Source organism: Schistocerca cancellata, chromosome 2 (assembly GCF_023864275.1).
Source record: "Schistocerca cancellata isolate TAMUIC-IGC-003103 chromosome 2, iqSchCanc2.1, whole genome shotgun sequence".
Classification (NCBI taxonomy): Eukaryota; Metazoa; Arthropoda; class Insecta; order Orthoptera; family Acrididae; genus Schistocerca; species Schistocerca cancellata.
In genome coordinates, this window is record NC_064627.1 from 1051415119 (window position 1) to 1051436165 (window position 21047).

Genomic DNA, 21047 nt, shown 5'->3' on the forward strand with positions numbered 1-21047 from the left:
TTTACTGGGGGCCACACAACTTCATGATCATCACACCTTCACAGCCTTGGCATACATTTTGACACCACGCCCTCTACATACACTTATTTCCGCGAAGTATCCCAGACAGTCCACGACCGACCTGCTTCACTTTTTACTTACGACTCCAAACTCGCTCCCTCGCCTACCACCACTCAGTCTATATCATTAGTTACTATACATTGCAAAGTCCAGGATATTATCAGCGTGTCTAAGTACATCATTTAAAAAATTGTTTTCAGTAGTTTGCAGGATATTTATTCCACTATATCGCAATTAATTAGCACTCACAAGAAAACATTTAAAATCTATACATTTTTGATCTAATGCAAAAAATAAATACTGTGCTAAGTGCGGATTTCTGTGTTGTAGCGTTATAGAGTGACTTGCGAAAGCACCTCAGCAGTACGCCGTTGTGTGAGTGCGTGCGTATGTGTGTCGAACATGTGGAAGTTAATATTTATTATGATGTCATATACACAACGAATCAACAAAATTCGCAGGTACACTGCAATTTTTAACAGACATTTGTATACATTATGTTCTTGTGTACTTGCTTACATAGTCCACCATAATTTCGCATATTACAATTAAGAATGCAGTATAACTCCCAAAAATACTCGCTTCTGGTGTGTTGATGACGCAGTGAAGGTCGATACATAACAACAGAAGCCCTGATTATGAAGCATTGACATCTAAACGTACGCTATGAGAGTAAAAACGCTATGTGGAGTTCAGGCAGGCAGTAGAAGGCCTTTATCATTATTATTTCCTATTAATCTCACTGTATCAGTTAGCCAAAGCAGCCACTATGGACACAATGAAACAGTACACAGTAGATAACAATTTGATCTGGAAAGCATTGAAGACATCAGGAAGACTATACGGAACGTTTTATATGAATCTGATATGTCTATGTGCTTGATATTTTAGTCAGGTTTCTATACTTTGGCAAATGTAGGTAACAGTTTGAAAGCATCATAAATTAATTTGGCCAGAGTATAACGCCTCTTTGAAGTTCAACTGAAGGATGTCGGGTTTAGGAGCCGGTTGTGGCATTCGCCTGATACGATTTAGGGTAACTACAGAAAACAAAAGTCTTGATTGCCAGACGGATATATATGAACTTGGCTCCAACCCAGTTGTACGACACAATCTGAAAATCGGTAATTATTGCTAAGTATGAGTTACACTACTCTGTTTCTTGTTTGCTACTTCAAAAATATCCCACCCATTATTAACCTAGTATATTAACAAGAAAAACCAGAGGTGTCCATATTTATGACAAAACTGAAAAACCACATAGTAGATCTCATAAAATGTTTAGGTTCGTCTATCTTTGTTAAAAGAATAACTGCCAAATTTGAGGATGTAGATGTCAGCATCTTGACATATTATGCCTGTTTTCATTCATTGACGTCTTGCAGGGTATTATTCAGGAATAACTCCTCACTTACGCAAAAAAGTATTCACTGTGCAAAAAACATAATTAGAATTATGTGTGAGGCTCACACACGTAAAGCTTGTAGCATCCCTCTGACCAGCTGGAAATAGTAACAAAAGTCTCACAGTACGCAATAAATTGACATATGGCTTCAAATGGCTCTGAGCACTATGGGACTTAACATCGGAGGCCATCAGTCCCCTAGAATTTAGAACTACTTAAACCTAACTAACCTAAGGACATCACACACATCCATGCCCGAGGCAGGATTCGAACCTGCGTCCGTAGCGGTCGCATGGTTCCAGACGGAAGCGCCTAGAACCGCTCGGCCACTCCTGCCGGCTAAATTGATATAATACTAAGACATATGAGAATCATACTTACATCTCACAGTGAGCTTCAACCGCTTTGCCCGCTAAGGAAGAATATGAACTGTAATATTCGGAACGGACGCAGCGGAATACAACTGATGTGTCTGCATGCTAAGAACTCACGTCACTCATTTCATTTGGCGGATTTATGAACATCACTTTTTCACCATCCACGCTCTTTATACTTGTTCCTCTCTTCAGTACAAATAAACTGATGTAAATGGGACTTAGTCATGTATTCATATTCAAATCATTGCGTCCCTCGTGACTATGTGTCTCATTTAAAACCACAACTGAACAGTAAACAAATGTCTTTCTGCTTATGGATGTTACCATTATAATACATTATTTATAGCCTAGGTATATAAGATAAAAATAATGAAAAAGAGGTATATATATATATATATATATATATATATATATATATATATATATATATATATATATATAACTAAGAAATTCATGGTCCATACAAACATACGCTGTTTATTGCCGAATTACACATCGTAAGATTAAAGGAGCAGAAAGAGGATACCTCCGATATACACGTTGCTTTTAGATTACATGGTATAATTTACAAATTGGACATGTATTCTGCTGTTTACAAGCATATTCCAAGCTCTTAGGCAACTTTGTTATTGATCAAACTGATTATTCATTTGTAACAACAATTTTTGTCTCATGAACTCTTCAAATGATGAAAAACTTTTTTAGTAGATAAACTTAATGTTTGTTGTAAGTTTACGCAGTTCTTTTTCCTCTTTGATATATTTAGGCAGTTTATTATATAGCTTAAATTCTTGGAAAATATAGTGGTTTGGGGTTAACTTTATTCCTTCTGTCCATAACAAGAAACCACTCTATCTAGCTGTTTTGGTGATCATATGTAGAGCTGTTTGCTGCATATTGCTCAATGTACAGAAACTGAATTTGGAAGATGTATTCACTTCGAACTGTCAAATTATCGCACTTTTTAAATAGCTCGATGCGTTGTGTCCTCTCGTGACTTTCGGTAACTATTCTGATAGCCTATTTTTGCAGTTTGAACACATTTTCCATATTCTGAGCATTTGCACCCTCAGAACATTATTTCTTAAGCTTGAGCCATTACGCATTATGGTTAATAACCATAGGGCATAGCATACTATTCTAAATCTTTTTCCAAGTAGCCTGTCTGATACGTGAATCCTATTTTAACTGCTGATCGATACACACACCTAAAAATTTTGCGCTAGCTGCACACTCTACAGTTGTATTATGTGCTTTAAGTCTTGTTGTACAAGATAGTTTACATACACTGTATACTAATTTAAACACTAGGAATTATTTTGTCTTATACCCTGTTAAAATTGTCTAGGTATCTTACACATATAGTGCGCGTTATATGCACCTTGTCATCAATGAATTTACCGACAGACTTAATCTGTGATGGCATTATTGTCTTATTACCGCATGATCAAAGATGTACAAGTCGTGAAGCCAACGCAAACACGATGGTTTGAATTGTTGAGACGTTTGAAATATGCAAACGCTGGTGGAAGCATTATAATGCAGAGCGTGAATAATAATAAAATTCTGAGAAGTGTAACATATCTTAAGAGTTATATCTGAAAAGTCGGGAGTCAAACAGTACAAAGCGGAATTCAACATGCGGTTCACGAAACCGATTGTTACGTGTAATGGAGCCAAATTAGAACGCTGTTTGATAATCTTTTTGAAGCAACGGTATTTAGTTTCTCATACACCAGGTCCAGTCACATTAATGTGACGACCGCCAATCATCGACGTCAGTGTGCAATAACCACTCACATACGACAGATGGCAGCACTGTCCGTGGCGTGTATATTAAGCGTATCAGAGTGACGGAGAAAACAGTAGAGTCGTTGTCGTAATGCGGAAACGGAACAACTTATGTGACGTCCAAAAGGGCACTATCATCTTTCGGGCCAAGGGTGGAAGCACTTCCGAAACGGCTAAGTTTGTAAACTGTTCACGTGTCGCCATACATGGTCAAATGACACTATCCAAAATCAGAGCCAAGACAACTGTGGTGCACCACAAGCCATACAGGACAGGCATGAAATGTTCATCTGGTATGATTAAATTTTCCTGAAGACATTTAAGTCTCATCTTCAGCTTCCATTATTATCGTAAACATGAAATGTATTCGCAGTTGCAAATATGGACAATCATGAGCCGTTAATGGAATTATGGCAATGGAAATTTATATCGGACCGGGACTGTAACGTGGGTTTCCTGCTTATTGCGAGCGGTCTCCTTATCATTAGGCTATCCGTACATGATTCACAGCCAGACCTTACTTCCATATGTCAACAGCTTCCACGTGTCTACAACCTTCACTCGTTCATTCATTATATATATTTCTTTACAGGGGATGCTCGTTGTCGGCAAATACACTACTGGCCATAAAAATTGCTACACCAAGAAGAAATGCAGATGATAAACGAGTATTCATTGGACAAATATATTACACTAGAACTGACATGTGATTACATTTTCACGCAATTTGGGTGCATAGATCCTGAGAAATCAGTACCCAGAACAACCACCTCTGGCCGTAATAACGGCCTTGATACGCCTGGGAATTGAGTCAAACAGAGCTTGGATGGCGTGTACAGGTACAGCTGCCCAAGCAGCTCCAACACGATACCACAGTTCATCAATAGTAGTGACTGGTGTATTGTGACGAGCCAGTTGCTCGGCCACCATTGACCAGACGTTTTCAGTTGGTGAGAGATCTGGATAATTTGCTGGCCAAGGCAGCAGACGAACATTTTCTGTATCCAGAAAGGCCCGTACAGGACATGCAACATGCGGTCGTGCATTATCGTACTGAAATGTAGGGTTTCGCAGGGATCGAATGAAGGGTAGAGCCACGGGTCGTAACACATCTGAAATGTAACGTCCACTGTTCAACGTGCCGTCAGTGCGAACAAGAGGTGACCGAGACGTGTAACCAATGGCACCCCGTACCATCACGCCGGGAGATACGCCAGTATGGCGATGACGAATACACGCTTCCAACGTGCGTTCACCGCGATGTCGCCAAACACGGATGCGACCAACATGATGCTGTAAACAGAACCTGTATTCATCCGAAAAAATGACGTTTTGCCATTCGTGCACCCAGGTTCGTCGTTGAGTACACCATCGCAGGCGCTCCTGTCTGTGATGCAGCGTCAAGGGTAACCGCAGCCATGGTCTCCGAGCTGATAGTCCATGCTGCTGCAAACGTCGTCCAACTGTTCGTGCAGAAGGGTGTTGTCTTGCAAACGTCCTCATCTGTTGACTCAGGGATCGACACGTGGCTGCACGATCCGTTAGAGCCATGCGGATAAGATGCCTGACATCTCGACTGCTAGTGATACGAGGCCGTTGGGATCCAGCACGGCGTTCCGTATTACCCTCCTGAACCCACCGATTCCATATTTTGCTAACAGTCATTGGATCTTGACCAACGCGAGAAGCAATGTCGCGATACGATAAACCGCAATCGCGATAGGCTACAATCCGACCTTTATCAAAGTCGGAAACGTGATGGTACGCATTTCTCCTCCTTACACGAGGCATCACAACAACGCTTCACCAGGCAACGCCAGTCAACTGCTGTTTGTGTTTGAGAAATCGGTTTGAAACTTTCCTCTTGTCAGCACGTTGTAGGTGTCGCCATCGGCGCCAACCTTGTGTAAATGCTCTGAAAAGCTAATCATTTGCATATCACAGTATCTTATTCCTGTCGATCAAATTTCGCGTCTGTAGCACGTCATCTTCGTGGTGTAGCAATTTTAATGGCCAGTAGTGTAAAAACGATACGCCTGTCTGAAGGAACATTGCATCGTACTTCTGAACAACACAGGCACTGCAAAATAGTATGGGTGACAAGGGTGTATGACGCCTGAGCAGATATGTACGGGCGAATAGATGTGCATCTGTTGAGCGCCTAGATGAACCAAGGGGCTACCAACAATGTCTCCTCAGCGATCGTTCAGCGAACATTGCTGCGTATGGGCCTCCGCAGCGGGTGCCTGGTACTTGTAACGATGCTGACTGCTATTCATTGGCGACGAAGGCTTGAGTTTGGACGCCAGTATCGCAACTTGACGTCCACTGAGTGGTAACGGGTGGTCTTTCCATACGAGTCACGTTGTGTGCTCCACGGGATAGATGGCCATTGGCGTGTGCAAAGTGAAACCTCTGAAAGCAAACACCATTCAACCGTTATGGGCTGGGAAATGTTTCCCTTGGGTGACCTCGTCATTCTGAAATGCACAACGAATCAACACAAGTATGCAACTATCGTTGGGGACCACGTCCACCCCTAAATGTATTTTATTTTTCCTAGGCAAAATGTCCGCAGCTCGTGATCTCGCAGTCGCGTTCTCGCTTCCCGAGCATGGGGTCCCGAGTTCGATTCCCGGCGGGGTCAGGGATTTTCACCTACCTCGAGATGACTGGTGTTTGTGTTGTCCTCGCCATTTCATCATCATTGATGAACATGGCGAGTTTGGACTGAGCGAAGGTCGGGAATTTGCACGGGCGCTGATAGCCACGCAGTTGAGCGTCCCACAAACCAAAACATCATCATCATCCTAGGCAAAATGGCTTCTACCAGCAGGACAATGTAACATGACAGACACCTTGCAGTGTTGCGTGATTCGAAAAGCACCAGGATGAGTTTATCTGCTCCCGTGGCACCAAACTCTCCGGATTTAAACCCAGTTGTGACTCTTTGGGACCACCTCGATCGGGCTTTTCGTGTCGTGGTACGACAGCCGAGAAGCCTAGCGCAGCTGGCCACGACACGTCCCTGGCGGTGCCTTCCAGAACCTCACTGACTGTCTTGCTGCACCTCTATCATCTGTCCGCGCTGCAAAAGCTGTTTATTCAGGCTTCTGACAGGCGGTCACATTAATGACTGGATAATGTAGTTGAAAGACACTGATGGGCCAAAAGATTATGACCATCTGTTCAATAGCGTGTCAGTCCACTTCTGGAATTCAGTACACCAGCGGATCTGCGTCTCATGGATCCGAAAAGTCCTCGACAAGTTACCAGAGGCACGTTGTGCAAAATGTCTACCCACAGGTCACGTAATTCCCGTATACTGCGAGCCGATGGCTTGGGGGCAAGCGTAAGTGGCGCCCATACCGTCCCAGAGATGTCCCATCGGGTTTACATGAGGCGAAGTTGATGGCCAAGACATCAAAGTGAGTTCACTAGCATGCTCCTCAAGCCACTGCGGCACTATTTTGTCATTGTGATATGGATAGTTATCCGGCAGGAAGATGCCATCTCTGTTGGAGGGGACATAAAACATGGAGGGACACAGCTGATTCAATTATAGTTCACACAACTCCCATGGAAGCTCAGGTGAATGTCCCCCACAGCGTAATATGGCCCTCGTCGGCTCGTCTTCGTGGCGCGACATTTCGAGGAGCCTGTCGCCTGGACGATCGATCTGGTACATGGACACGCCCATCGATCTGGTGTAACAAGAGACGTGGTTCATCTGACTGGGCGACACGTTTCCACCGATTCACACTGCAATCTTGATGATCCCGCCCCCACTGTAATCACAATTTAAAATGTCGTTGGATATCATGGGAGTACGTAGAGGTAACCTGTTTGGGTTGTCTCATGTTCAACAACGTGCGCTGAACAGTGAGCTCCGAAACCCTTGTTTCTGCACCAGGATTATACTTTGTCGCCAGATCAGCCACAGATCGCTGCCTATTCCGCTTTATGCAGGGTGGTCCATTGATAGTGACCGGGCCAAATATCTCACGAAATAAGCATCAAACGAAAAAACTACAAAGAACTAAACTCGTCTAGCTTGAAGGGGGAAACCAGATGGTGCTATGGTTGGCCCGCTAGATGGCGCAGCCATAGGTCAAACGGATACCAACTTCGTTTTTTAAAATATGAACCCGCATTTTTTATTACATATTCGAGTAGTACGTAAACAAATATGAATGTTTTAGGTGGACCACTTTTTCCGCTTTGTGATAGATGGCACTCTAATAGTCACAAACGTGTAAGTACGTGGTATCACGTAACATTCCGCCAGTGCGGACGGTATTTGCTTCGTGATACATTACCCATGTTAAAATGGACCGCTTACCAATTGCGGAAAAGGTTGATATCGTGTTGATGTATGGCTATTGTGGTCAAAATGCCCAACGGGTGTGTGCTATGTATGCTGCTCGGTATCCTGGACAACATAATCCAAGTGTCCGGACCGTTCGTCGGATAGTTACGTTATTTAAGGAAACAGGAAGTGCTCAGCCACATGTGAAACGTCAACCACGACCTGCAACAAATGATGATGCCCAAGTAGGTGTTTTAGCTGCTGTCGCGGCTAATCCGCACATCAGTAGCAGACAAATTGCGCGAGAATCGGGAATCTCAAAAACGTCGGTGTTGAGAATGCTACATCAACATCGTTTGCACCCGTACCATATTTCTAAGCACCAGGAATTGAATGGCGACGACTTTGAACGTCGTGTACAGTTCTGCCACTGGGCACAAGAGAAATTACAGGACGATGACAGATTTTTTGAACGCGTTCTATTTAGCGACGAAGCGTCATTCACCAACAGCGGTAACGTAAAGCGGCATAATATACACTATTGAGCAACGGAAAATCCACGGTGGCTGCGACAAGTGGAACATCAACGACCTTGACAGGTTAATGTATGGTGCGGCATTATGGGAGGTAGGATAATTGGCCCCCATTTTATCGATGGCAATCTAAATGGTGCAATGTATGCTGATTTCCTACGTATGTTCTACCGATGTTACTACAAGATGTTTCACTGCGTGACAGAATGGCGATTTACTTCCAACATGATGGACGTCCGGCACATAGCTCGCGTGCGGTTGAAGCGGTATTGAATAGCATATTTCATGACAGGTGGATTGGTCGTCGAAGCACCATACCATGGCCCACACGTTCACCGGATCTGACCTCCCCGGATTTCTTTCTGTGGGGAAAGTTGAAGAATATTTGCTATCGTGATCCACCGACAACGCCTGACAACATGCGTCGGCGCATTGTCAATCCATGTGCGAATATTACGGAACGCGAACTATTCGCTGTTGAGAGGAATGTCGTTACACGTATTGCCAAATGCATTGAGGTTGACGGATATCATTTTGAGCATTTATTGCATTAATGTGGTATTTGCAGGTAATCACGCTGTAACAGCATGCGTTCTCAGAAATGATAAGTTCACAAAGGTACATGTATCACATTGGAACAACAGAAATAAAATGTTCAAACGTACCTACGTTCTGTATTTTAATTTAAAAAAAACCTACCTGTTACCAAATGTTCGTCTAAAATTGTGAGTCATATGTTTGTGACTATAGCAGCGCCATCTATCACAAAGCGAAAAAAGTGCTCCAACTAAAACATTCATATTTGTTTACGTACTACACGAACATGTAAAAAAAAATGGGGGTTCCTACTTTAAAAAACGCAGTTGATATCCGTTTGACCTATGGCAGCGCCATCTAGCGGGCCAACCATGGTGCCATGTGGTTTCCCCCTTCAAGCTAGATGACTTTCGTTCTTTGTAGTTTTTTCGTTTGACGCTTATTTCGTGAGATATTTGGTCCGATCACTATCAATGGACCACACTGTATAACGAGCAAGTCTCCGTTTTCCAAGTTCTCTGCTGAGACGTGGACGTAGAGCGCTTTATCGGCTTCTCGTCGTCTCGTAATTAACTAATATTATTTTGAAGTGCATTTAAATGAACTCTCTTTTGAGTGGCTGGTGCATAGCAGAGCGTAGTGTAACGCTTGCTCGATTGTGCGGGTAATGGTTGCCGTGGATAAAAATTTCGAAATAGTAGGGATAGTACGATTAAACTCGTCTCCGACTGTAGACTCTCTATATCGCCGCACCATTAACTGCCAATACGAACCATGCTACAATATTTAATCGAAAAAGAAAAATTGGTCAGGTGCGTTTAGGACTGCCGCTCTGAGTACATCCACTCCGGGAATCGAGAACCTCGATTATCTTTGTCTGTTATCTACATTGATGCTGATGAGATATTGGTCCTGGGAGTTCCAAGTCTTTCAACAATGATTTAATTTTCAAGTCTGAAGTCGGATAACAAATGACAAAAGTAATATTTTTTGTGTCATTTAATTACAGATTAACAATTTCATGATTTTTTTCCATTACTTGTACTGTGAAACCTTGCTTCTTGCCAAATTTCATGATTTGATGTCAACGCGAAGTATCCTATAGGTTTTGATGAGTGAATTTGGGTGTATTAAAATATGTGACATAAATGGCCGTGTCTTTTGATTGCGTTGAGTTGGAAGTTTACATTTATTACACTTCGAAGGGACCTTAGACGACATGTTGTGACCATAATTTCAACTTGGTACATTTATCTGTTCCTGAGAAAAAGAGGTCTTAACAGACAGACAGGCAGACAGGCAGTTTACAAATGACAAAAAGTCCTTTCCGTGAAATACAATTGCAAATTAACCACTCTCGGATTTTTTTTCCTTTAGTTGTACCATGAAACCTTGCTTCTTGCCAAATTGTATAACTCCTGGTCAACGGCAAGTTTCCTCTAAGTCCTGCTGATTGGGTTTGAAAGTATCAAAATATGCGACATAAACGGAGATATCTTTTGATTGTCTTGATTTAGAGGCTTCAAGTTTTTGCACTGCCAAGGAACCGTATGGTTTAGTATGTGACATGAATTTAAGCCTGATACGTCTACCGGTTTCTGAGAAAAAGGGTTTTTAAAACTAAGACAGAGGGACAGACGGACAATAAAGTAACTCTATAAGGCTTCCGTTTTTCCGATTGAGGTGCAGAACCCTAAAACCAGATAATCATCCAGTCCAACAATAATGAAGCGGGCACTGTAATGAAGGCGTAAGTCTCGCCAAAAGAACGTGTAGGCCTTTGTTGGTACCTTCAATTGTAGTCCATAAATCTCGATACAATGTGTGAATAATCAAGATGGCAATCTCGTCGCTCAAGTTTACACACATCTCACTTGTACCGCGAACGATACACAGTCGAGTATTACACGCCCTCATAACATAATGGATAACGAACAAAAGACTGCAGAAGAGAGAACATAAAGCACTTCGCCGCTAAAGACCATTACCGTGTAGACAGCAGGAATTCTCATGAACAGAAAACTCGTAACACGACACGATATACCGGGCCATGCTCAAACATTTTCTATGACGACGATAGTAGCACGCGAACAGCCGACCCGCTTCGCCGTTTCAGACATGTTACCGATAGTTCCCAAGGGCGGGGCCGTAACTGTCTGTCCTTTGTCAAAGTCGTTTATGCCAACATATTTTCCCATTCACGGCCCGTATCGTCGCTAGAACGGTTCCGCATTTGTTTCTGCTTCGCTAACACGGCTTGTTTAACAATTCCTATAACAGGTTTCTAAAGGGTTGTAGACCAGACTTAGATAAAATTTTGATGAGGAACCGTTGTGCGGAAGTCTACCGTATTGACGTAAAATAAGTTAGAAGATCGGTTCACTTTCAAATGCCTCGCTTCAGGTAACTGCTCTGCGTACGCAATGATTTCTGATCTGTGTTATCTACAGGATCTGCTCCACAGCGAGATCTTGCTGTTCGTTGCAATGTTCGCCGATGCATGCTTTCATACACGGGGTCCACAAACGATGATGCGCGTCCGTGGTACACCTCAGTCAACTTGAAACATTACTTTTAAAACTTTTAAACCCGGGTTTGTATCAAGCTTGTCTCTGACAAAGGTGAAAAACTTATTGTGATATAGAAATACGTAAATCTCTTCTGCAGGGCAACAGAACTGTGCTAAAATTAAATTTTGGACAGAAGTATATGAAGCACACGCTACATTATGCAAAATCCGGGCTATCCAGTACGTCAAGCAATTCGCCTGAGAGAGAGAAATGTTGTTGTTGTTGTTGTTGTTGTTGTTGTTGTGGTCTTCAGTCCTGAGACTGGTTTGATGCAACTCTCCATGCTACTCTATCCTGTGCAAGCTTCTTCATCTCCCAGTACCTACTTCAGCCTACATCCTTCTGAATCTGCTTAGTGTATTCATCTCTTGGTCTCCCTCTACGATTTTTACCCTCCACGCTGCCCTCCAATACTAAATCGGTGATCCCTTGATGCCTCAACACATGTCCTACCAACCGATCCCTTCTTCTAGTCAAGTTGTGCCACAAACTTCTCTTCTCCCCAATCCTATTCAATACTTTCTCATTAGTATATGTGATCTACCCATCTAATCTTCAGCATTCTTCTGTAGCACCACATTTCGAAAGCTTCTATTCTCTTCTTGTCCAAACTATTTATCGTCCATGTTTCACATCCATACATGGCTACACTCCATACAAATACTTTCAGAAATGACTTCCTGACACTTAAATCTATACTCGATGTTAACAAATTTCTCTTCTTCAGAAACACTTTCCTTGCCATTGCCAGTCTACATTTTATATCCTCTCTACTTCGACCATCATCAGTTATTTTACTCCCCATATAGCAAAAGTCATCTACTACTTTAAGTGTCTCATTTCCTAATCTAATTCCCTCAGCATCACCCGACTTAATTCGATTACATTCCATTATCCTCGTTTTGCTTTTGTTGATGTTCATCTTATACCCTCCTTTCAAGACACTGTCCATTCCGTTCAACTGCTCTTCCAAGTCCTTTGCTGTCTCTGACAGAATTACAATGTCATCGGCGAACCTCAAAGTTTTTATTTCTTCTCCATGGATTTTAATACCTACTCCGAATTTTTCTTTTGTTTCCTTTATTGCTTGCTCAATATACAGATTGAATAACATCGGGGAGAGACTATAACCCTGTCTCACTCCCTTCCCAACCACTTCTTCCCTTTCATGTCCCTGGACTCTTATAACTGCCGTCTGGTTTCTGTACAAATTGTAAATAGCCTTTTGCTTCCTGTATTTTACCCCTGCCATCTTCAGAATTTGAAAGAGCGTATTCCAGTCAACATTGTCAAAAGCTTTCTCTAATTCTACAAATGCTAGAAACGTAGGTTTGCCTTTCCTTAATCTAGCTTCCAAGATAAGTCGTAGGGTCAGTATTGCCTCACGTGTTCCAACATTTCTAGATATCCAAACTGATCTTCCCCGAGGTCGGCTTCTACTAGTTTTTCCATTCGTCTGTAAAGAATCCGCGTTAGTATTTTGCAGCCGTGACTTATTAAACTGATAGTTCGGTAATTTTTACATTTGTCAACACATGCTTTCTTTGGGATTGGAATTATTATATTCTTCTTGAAGTCTGAGGGTATTTCGCCTGTTTCATACATCTTGCTCACCAGATGGTAGAGTTTCGTCAGGACTGGCTCTCCCAAGGCTGTCAGTAGTTCTAATGGAATGTTGTCTACTCCCGGGGCCTTGTTTCGACTCAGGTCTTTCAGTGCTCTGTCAAACACTTCACGCAGTATTATATCTCCCATTTCATCTTCATCTACATCCTCTTCCATTTCTATAATATTGTCCTCAAGTACATCGCCCTTGTATAGACTCTCTATATACTCCTTCCACCTTCCTGCTTTCCCTTCTTTGCTTAGAACTGGATTTCCATCTGAGCTTTTGATATTCATACAAGTGGTTCTCTTTTCTCTGAAGGCCTCTTTAATTTTTCTGTAGGCTGTATCTATCTTACCCCTAGTGAGATAAGCCTCTACATCCTTACATTCGTACTCTTAGCCATGCCTGCTTAGCCATTTTGCACTTCCTGTCGACCTCATTTTTGAGACGTTTGTATTCCTTTTATCTGCTTCATTTACTGCATTTTTATATTTTCTCCTTTCATCAATTAAATTCAGTATTTCTTCTGTCACCCAAGGATTTCTACTAGCCCTCGTCTTTTTACCTACTTGATCCTCTGTTGCCTTCACTACTTCATCCCTCAAAGCTACCCATTCTTCTTCTACTGTATTTCTTTCCCCCATCCCTGTCAATTGTTCCCTTGTGCTCTTCCTGAAACTCTGTACATCCTCTGGTTTAGTCAGTTTATCCAGGTCCCATCTCCTTAAATTCCCACCTTTTTGCAGTTTTTTTCAGTTTTAATCTACAGGTCATAACCAGTAGATTGTGGTCAGAATCCACATCTGCCCCTGGAAATGTCTTACAATTTAAAACCTGGTTCCTAAATCTCTGTCTTACAATTATATAATCTATCTGAAACCTGTCAGTATCTCCAGGCTTCTTCCATGTCTACAACCTTCTATCATGATTCTTGAACCAAGTGTTAGCTATGATTAAGTTGTGCTCTGTGCAAAATTCTACCAGGCGGCTTCATCTATCATTTCTTAGCCTCAATCCATATTCACCTACTATGTTTCCTCTCTCCCTTTCCTACTACTGAATTCCAGTCACCCATGACTATTAAATTTTCGTCTCACTTCACTATCTGATTAATTTATTTTATTTCATCATGCATTTCTTCAATTTCTTCGTCATCTGTAGAGCTGGTTGGCATATAAACTTGCACTACTGCAGTAGGCGTGGGCTTCGTATCTATCTTGGCCACAATAATGCGTTCACTATGCTGTTTGTAGTAGCTTACCCGCATACCTATTTTCCTATTCATTATTAAACCTACTCCTGCATTACCCCTATTTGATTATGTGTTTATAACCCTGTAGTCACCTGACCAGAGGTCTTGTACCTCCTTCCACCGAACTTCACTAATTCCCACTGTATCTAACTTTAACCTATCCATTTCCCTTTTTAAATTTTCTAACCTACCTGCCCGATTAAGTGATCTGACATTCCACGCTCCGATCCGTAGAACGCCAGTTTTCTTTCTCCTGATAACGACATCCTCTTGAGTAGTCCTCGCCCGGAGATCCGAATGGGGGACTATTTTACCTCCGGAATATTTTACCCAAGAGGACGCCATCATCATTTAACCATATGATAAAGCTGCATGCCCTCGGGAAAAATTACGGCCGTAGTTTCCCCTTGCTTTCAGCCGTTCGCAGTACCAGCACAGCAAGGCCGTTTTGGTCAGTGTTACAAGGCTAGATCAGTCAATCATCCAGACTGTTGCCCTTGCAACTACTGAAAAGGCTGCTGCCCCTCTTCAGGAACTACACGTTTGTCTGGCCTCTCAACAGATACCCCTCCGTTGTGGTTGCACCTACGGTACGGCCATCTGTATCGCTGAGGCACGCAAGCCTCCCCACCAACGGCAAGGTCCATGGTTCATGGGGAGTGGGGGGGGGGGGGGGGGGGGGAATTTATGTACGTTACTTGACTGCAAAACAAAAGTATACATATTAAAATGTTGGCCTGAATTTAGCTAATCTTTATCGTTAGTCTTGCAAATAATGTCTAGTAGAACTATTAATGTAATTACACAACAAATGAACATAAAATGTAACGCGTCTCACTTTCTGATAATTTACTTAAAATCTTACAAAGTAGCGCTTTTCTGAAATCTTTTACTCATATGAAACCTCTGAACTGATATGGTATTTTCATAAATACATTCCGACAGTCACTGCACCTTACAATGAACATAAATTTCACCGATAATTAAATTTCCAGGCCTACCTGTGCGAACGGAACGCTCGTCTGTTCAGCAACCTGTTATTATTAAAATAATGATGAAAATGTCAAAATGAGATTTCATTTACCGTATTTACGGAGTGCAATGCAAGACGGTGTCTTATCACTTTTCATAAAAAAAATGCGTCTGCTGCACACAGCTCGCGTTGTGCAATGCGAGTATTCAAAACACATTCATGCGGGTAAAGAATGAAAAACGAGACGCAAAACTTAACGACTCATGCATAAGAACAAAGACTCCAAGTTAAACTATGCTTCATTAAGCCACACCAATACACCCTTTCATAAAGTTCTCACAACTTGATTGGCAAAATATTCCTCAAAAATTTTCCTGTGCACAATTACTTTCCTTGACACTTATTCCAATTATACTACAAATCCATGTGTTTCACTATAAAACTTCTTACCGTAAATTTAAACCATACACAATGTTCTAACAATAAGAAACTACACAATTACGAATATATAAAAAACTAAATTATCTTAGAAAACTTTGCTTCTGACATTCTTCCATTCATATCATCTCTGTTCCACAAAATTTTTCCTCAGAATAAGTTAATACAAAATCCTTTTTAAATAACGCTGTCAACGCTACATGGCAAGTCAGTTTCCATCCTTTCAAAGCAAACACATAGCCAGACTGTCAAACACAGACTGACTGCTACTCTGACAAAGTAAAACTAACCTTTCTCACCAATATCTGTGGTCTCAAGAAGGGACTTACAAAGAATATAGTTATATCGATATTACGGAGATTCAGTACATTTATCAAATTCATAATTTCATTTGAATATATGGCCAAAACTTCCTGAAAATTGTAACGACCAATAAAATAGATACCTTTCAAACTCTCTTAACTGCAAACATACCAATGCCTCGTAGTCGCTCTTGTAGTCAGGAGAAAAGTGTATGTGATGGACTGAGGTGATCCTGAAATCGGCTCGACACGTGCGTTGTGCGACTACCCTTTAAAGTGATCTAATCTTTAAACTCATTTTGATTCCAAATGATACTTTGCTTGACATATGCTCGTCATCAAAACTTTGCTTCCTGTGCGCCTAGGAGGCTGCAATATGAATTGTGACACCATGTATGCTTTACTTACCGAGTCGCGTGCCCGAAACTCCATCAGTCGGCATTCGGTCAAGCGGAGCGCTTTAGTCATAATGTTTTGGCTGACCCTTGTGTGTATGTGTGTGTGTGTGTGTGTGTGTGTGTCATCCGCTAAATTTCAAACATACCCATCATGTCTTTCGGAATGAAGACACAAACCAAAGTCGACAGAAATCCTTCCACTGAATGAGAACGTTATGTTCGTTGGTCCCAATGGCGCCAGTAGGATGGGAAACGCTGTGCTAGAAATTGATTTCGCACTCCATTTTCTGTTAGTTTCCATACTGTCCCATACCGCAAATACGACGCTAAAGTGCACAAGGGCGCGTGAATAATCCACGTGGCACAGTTACACATCTGATACGGTATCCACTTTTCTGAGAAAAGAACTCAGCATCACTGGGATTATGTCAACATAATTCGAGAAGATGGTGAGTATCGAGCTGGTATCACACGTTGGTTAGATTGATACCCTATACATTCTGAGACCGATACGCTAACTGAAATTAGAATTATATGAATACCGTCAGCTGGTCACGGGAGTTGATATATATCAACGGGGACAGGTGAAAATGTGTGCCCCGACCGAGACTCGAACCCGGGATCTCCTGCTTACATGGCAGACGCTCTATCCATCTGAGCCACCGAGGGCACAGAGGATAGTGCGACTGCAAGGACTATCTCGCGCACGCCTCCCGCGAGACTCACATTCTCACCTTGTATGTCCACACACTACGTCCGTAGTGTCCCACCGCAACACACTCATTACTCGTGGAAGACATTCTTTCCAAGTCCCGTAAGAGTTCGGGGAATATGTGTGCATCTGCACAGAAGAAGAAGGTCATGGCCGGTATTGCCAGGACTATATATTTATATGGATATGGTGTCTGTTCTTTCGGACATGTCCGAAAGAACAGACACCACATCCATATAAATTAACTGAAATTGGTCGTCAGTCACCTCAGTGCGAATGGGGAAGACATTAGCCAAGAAAATTTGTAAAGCTTTTCACTAGAAATTACTTAGCCCATAACTGTCATGGAGGGATTTTATACGAAAGACATGTTCTATGAAAGTTCATGTAAATGTTCTCCATAGTATAATACTGCAACTATCAATGCCATGTGGACATTTCTTGGCGCTTTCGGTGACGTGAGGCTCTCCTTGAAGATGGGATATTTTAGTTGGAGTGATGTAACAGTACATACGACTTAGCTGACCAGACCACCTAAGCGCTTTGGTCCAAGAGCTGTGTTCCTGTGTTAACTGCAGTGCCCTAGGGTGAGGCAGAGAACGTGGGAGTCTCATTTCCAAATGTCTTAAGATTCCTACCCCCACTAGCATTGTACCCTAATACCCTAATGACGACAGTGTCTCAGATTTTCATCTCTCCTGCTTTACAGAGGGAATAAATCTCTGCTAACACGTCCGTGGATGGGGCATATATTTTCAAGAACGTGTCAACTGCAAGTGGTTTCGCCGCCAGCCGTTGGCAATCGGCAGCTCCTAATGACGGTAGCACGACAACATGCGATAACCGTCACCCTCCCGTGACACAAGTTCTCCGTCACTGCGCCATCACAGTCTGTCGGTGGGTAAATCCTCTTTACAGGTTTGTTTTCTCATCGATTATTTCAGTCATTAGTCTCCGAAGGCCTGTATGTGTGTGCGCGCGCGCGTCAATGAGATTCCGCACGCGTTACCGGTAACTTCCTGTATCAGCCTGACTAATACTAATGGCAGAGAACGTAATGACGAATTAACATGAAGCTGCCCTTTGGCTTGTTTACATTTGGTTTAAATAGTGTTACAGCACACGAATTATTTACAAAAGAATCGAAAAAATGTACAATACGATACTGCCCCTACAACTTATTTTAGAGTATCTACTGAAGATATAACGTATGATTACAGAGTTTTTAGATATTGAGAAAGCTTTTGACAATGTAGACTGGACTACACCCTTCAAAATACTGAAGGCAGCAGGTGTAAAATGCAGGGAGCGAGGAATTACCTACAACTTGTACCCAAGCTACACCTTATAATGTGTGTGTTTGTGTCCGCCGCTCGTGGTCTCGCGGTAGCGTTCTCGCTTCCCGAGCACGGGGTCCCGGGTTCGATTCCCGGTGGGGTCAGGGATTTTTCACCTGCCTCGAGATGACTGAGTGTTTGTGTTGTCCTCATCATTTCATCATCATCCAGGAAAGTAGCGAAATTGGACTGAGCAAAGATTGGATAATTGTACGGGCGCTGATAACCACGCAGTTGAGCGCCCCACAAACCAAACATCATCATCACCACCTTATAATGTATTAATGTAAGGATAGAATAGATGCTGAATGATGAATGCATGCATCTTGCCGCTAACTTTGTGTAATATTTTGTCTGTATAGACGTGTATCCGTTGCCTTCAAGATCCCTTCACTTTCACACATAAATCCATACAGTAAAGAAAGGGCCTCCCGTTTTGTCTTTAGGCTGATCCGTGATAAGACAGGCGAAAAATTAGACTAATGGAGGATTATTAGTATTTTCTCTAATTTTCATTCGCTCTCTCTCTCTCTCTCTCCTTTATCTATGTACAGTTTTAAATATAATATTTCATTACGTGAAATCAGCCCAATAGAATCTCTGGTGGAGCCCTTCGTCTTAGTATTCAGCGGCTGGCTTGCTGTAAGAGATCTTTACATTTATTATTATTGTTAAGCGCTGCATTCAGTTGGGAAAATCAATCGTTTGAACAATTCGTTCCTTTTACTAAAGATTTCGAATTACAGATGTGTACGAAGCCTTTTTGGACGATTTAACAAAGACTCAGTGATTGCAGGCTCTCTTCGACACAGCTGAAACTCCCCCAACGCGATCATCAATGATTCAGACAAAGAAATCAGTCGTTCATTCACTCCAGAATAAAAGGGTGACAAACCTTATTTATGAAGGAAATTGTATATTCAATCCATCTCCATTACATGTCCAGATTTCTGTTGGTTGCAAGTCTTAATTAATTTCCGTTTACAGTCTTTCTCTCTCTTCAAATAACCCGCTAGTGGCACAAATGTCAATAGCTCGCTTTAGCGAGAAGAAAAGCAAATATGTCTCTTTTAGAAACCCGTCAATCTTTCAACAGATACTTCCGAAGCTGTCCTAGTTACCAGTCTAACAAGCATGGAGAATACATACATCTATCTCTGTTATTCCAAAGAATAAACGTACTCGAAAATACTTTGGCGTCGACGAGCTGTCGCCGCATATGTTACTAGAAAATCAGATCAGATACTTTTCCAAAGTAAATAAATGTGGATGGTTTGATTGACAATGATTAATTGGTGCGTGGTAGAGGGTAATTTTCCGTGGGGAGATTACAACCTGTACCACAGTTACAACAGTAGATTGCTTGGTTGGTTGTTTTGGGGGAGGGGACCAAACAGCGATTTCATCGGTCCGATCTGTTTAGGGAAGGACGGGGAAGGACGTAGGCTGTGCCCTTTCAAAGGAATCATTCCAGCATTTTCCTGAATCCATTTAGGGAAATCACGGAAAACCTAAATCCGGATGGCCGGACGCGGGTTTGAATCGTCGTCCTCCCGAAGGCGAGTCAAGTGTGCCGACCACTGCGCCACCTCCCACAGTGTAAGAATCGAAGGGAATGAAAGGTAAAGAGTAGCTGAAAAGTCAGTGAGACAGGATTGTAGATCACCGCAGATATTACTGAGTTTGTTCACTGACCAGTTAGAAAATCACACTAAGAAGAAATTTTGAAAGGCAAAGTTAATGGGGAACAAATAAAAGCCTTGATGTTTGCCGAGAAGATACCAATTCTGAGACGGCATAGGACTTAGAATAACAGTCGAATGGAACGGATAGTACCTTGAAAGAAATTATGAGTGTCAACAAAAGTAAAACAAGTGTAGTGCACTCTAGACCAAATAAGTAACGCTACGCTGAGGGATTTACATTAGAAAATGAAACATGAAAATAGTAGATTAGTTTTGCTATTTGGGAAACAAAATAATTGATGAAGGCCAAGGTACAGAGAATATAACGTGCAGAGTGGCCACAGCAAGAAGTGTATTTCTGGAAAAAGTGGAAATTGTTAACATCTAATATAAATTTAAGTGTTAGGAAGTCTTTTCTGAAGGTATTTGTCGGGACTGTAGCCTTCTGCGAATGTGACAAATGCAGACAAGCAGTGAGCAGAAACTTTGAAAATGTAGGTCTATTGAAGAATGTTTCACATTAGATGAGTAAACCGGGTGACTAATGACGAGGTACAGAATCGAGGTGGAGAGCAAAAAAAAAAAAAAAAAATAAATAAATAAATAAATAAATAAATAAATAAATAAATAAATTTTTAAAAATGCACAATTTGACTAAGGGAAAGGATCGGTTGATGGAACAAGTTATAACGGAACTACACCTACACCTAATTGCAACAATTGATGACACGTGTTCCTAATGTCGCTGTCGTCTGGGAA

The 21047-nt window shown here is 42.0% G+C and overlaps 1 non-coding gene across 1 annotated transcript; it reads right to left on the reverse strand.

Moving 5' to 3' along the window:
- Positions 1-17149: 17149 nt before the first annotated feature.
- On the reverse strand, positions 17150-17224 carry Trnat-ugu (transfer RNA threonine (anticodon UGU)). The gene has a single exon. It is a non-coding gene; the product is annotated as a tRNA-Thr (tRNA).
- Positions 17225-21047: the final 3823 nt, after the last annotated feature.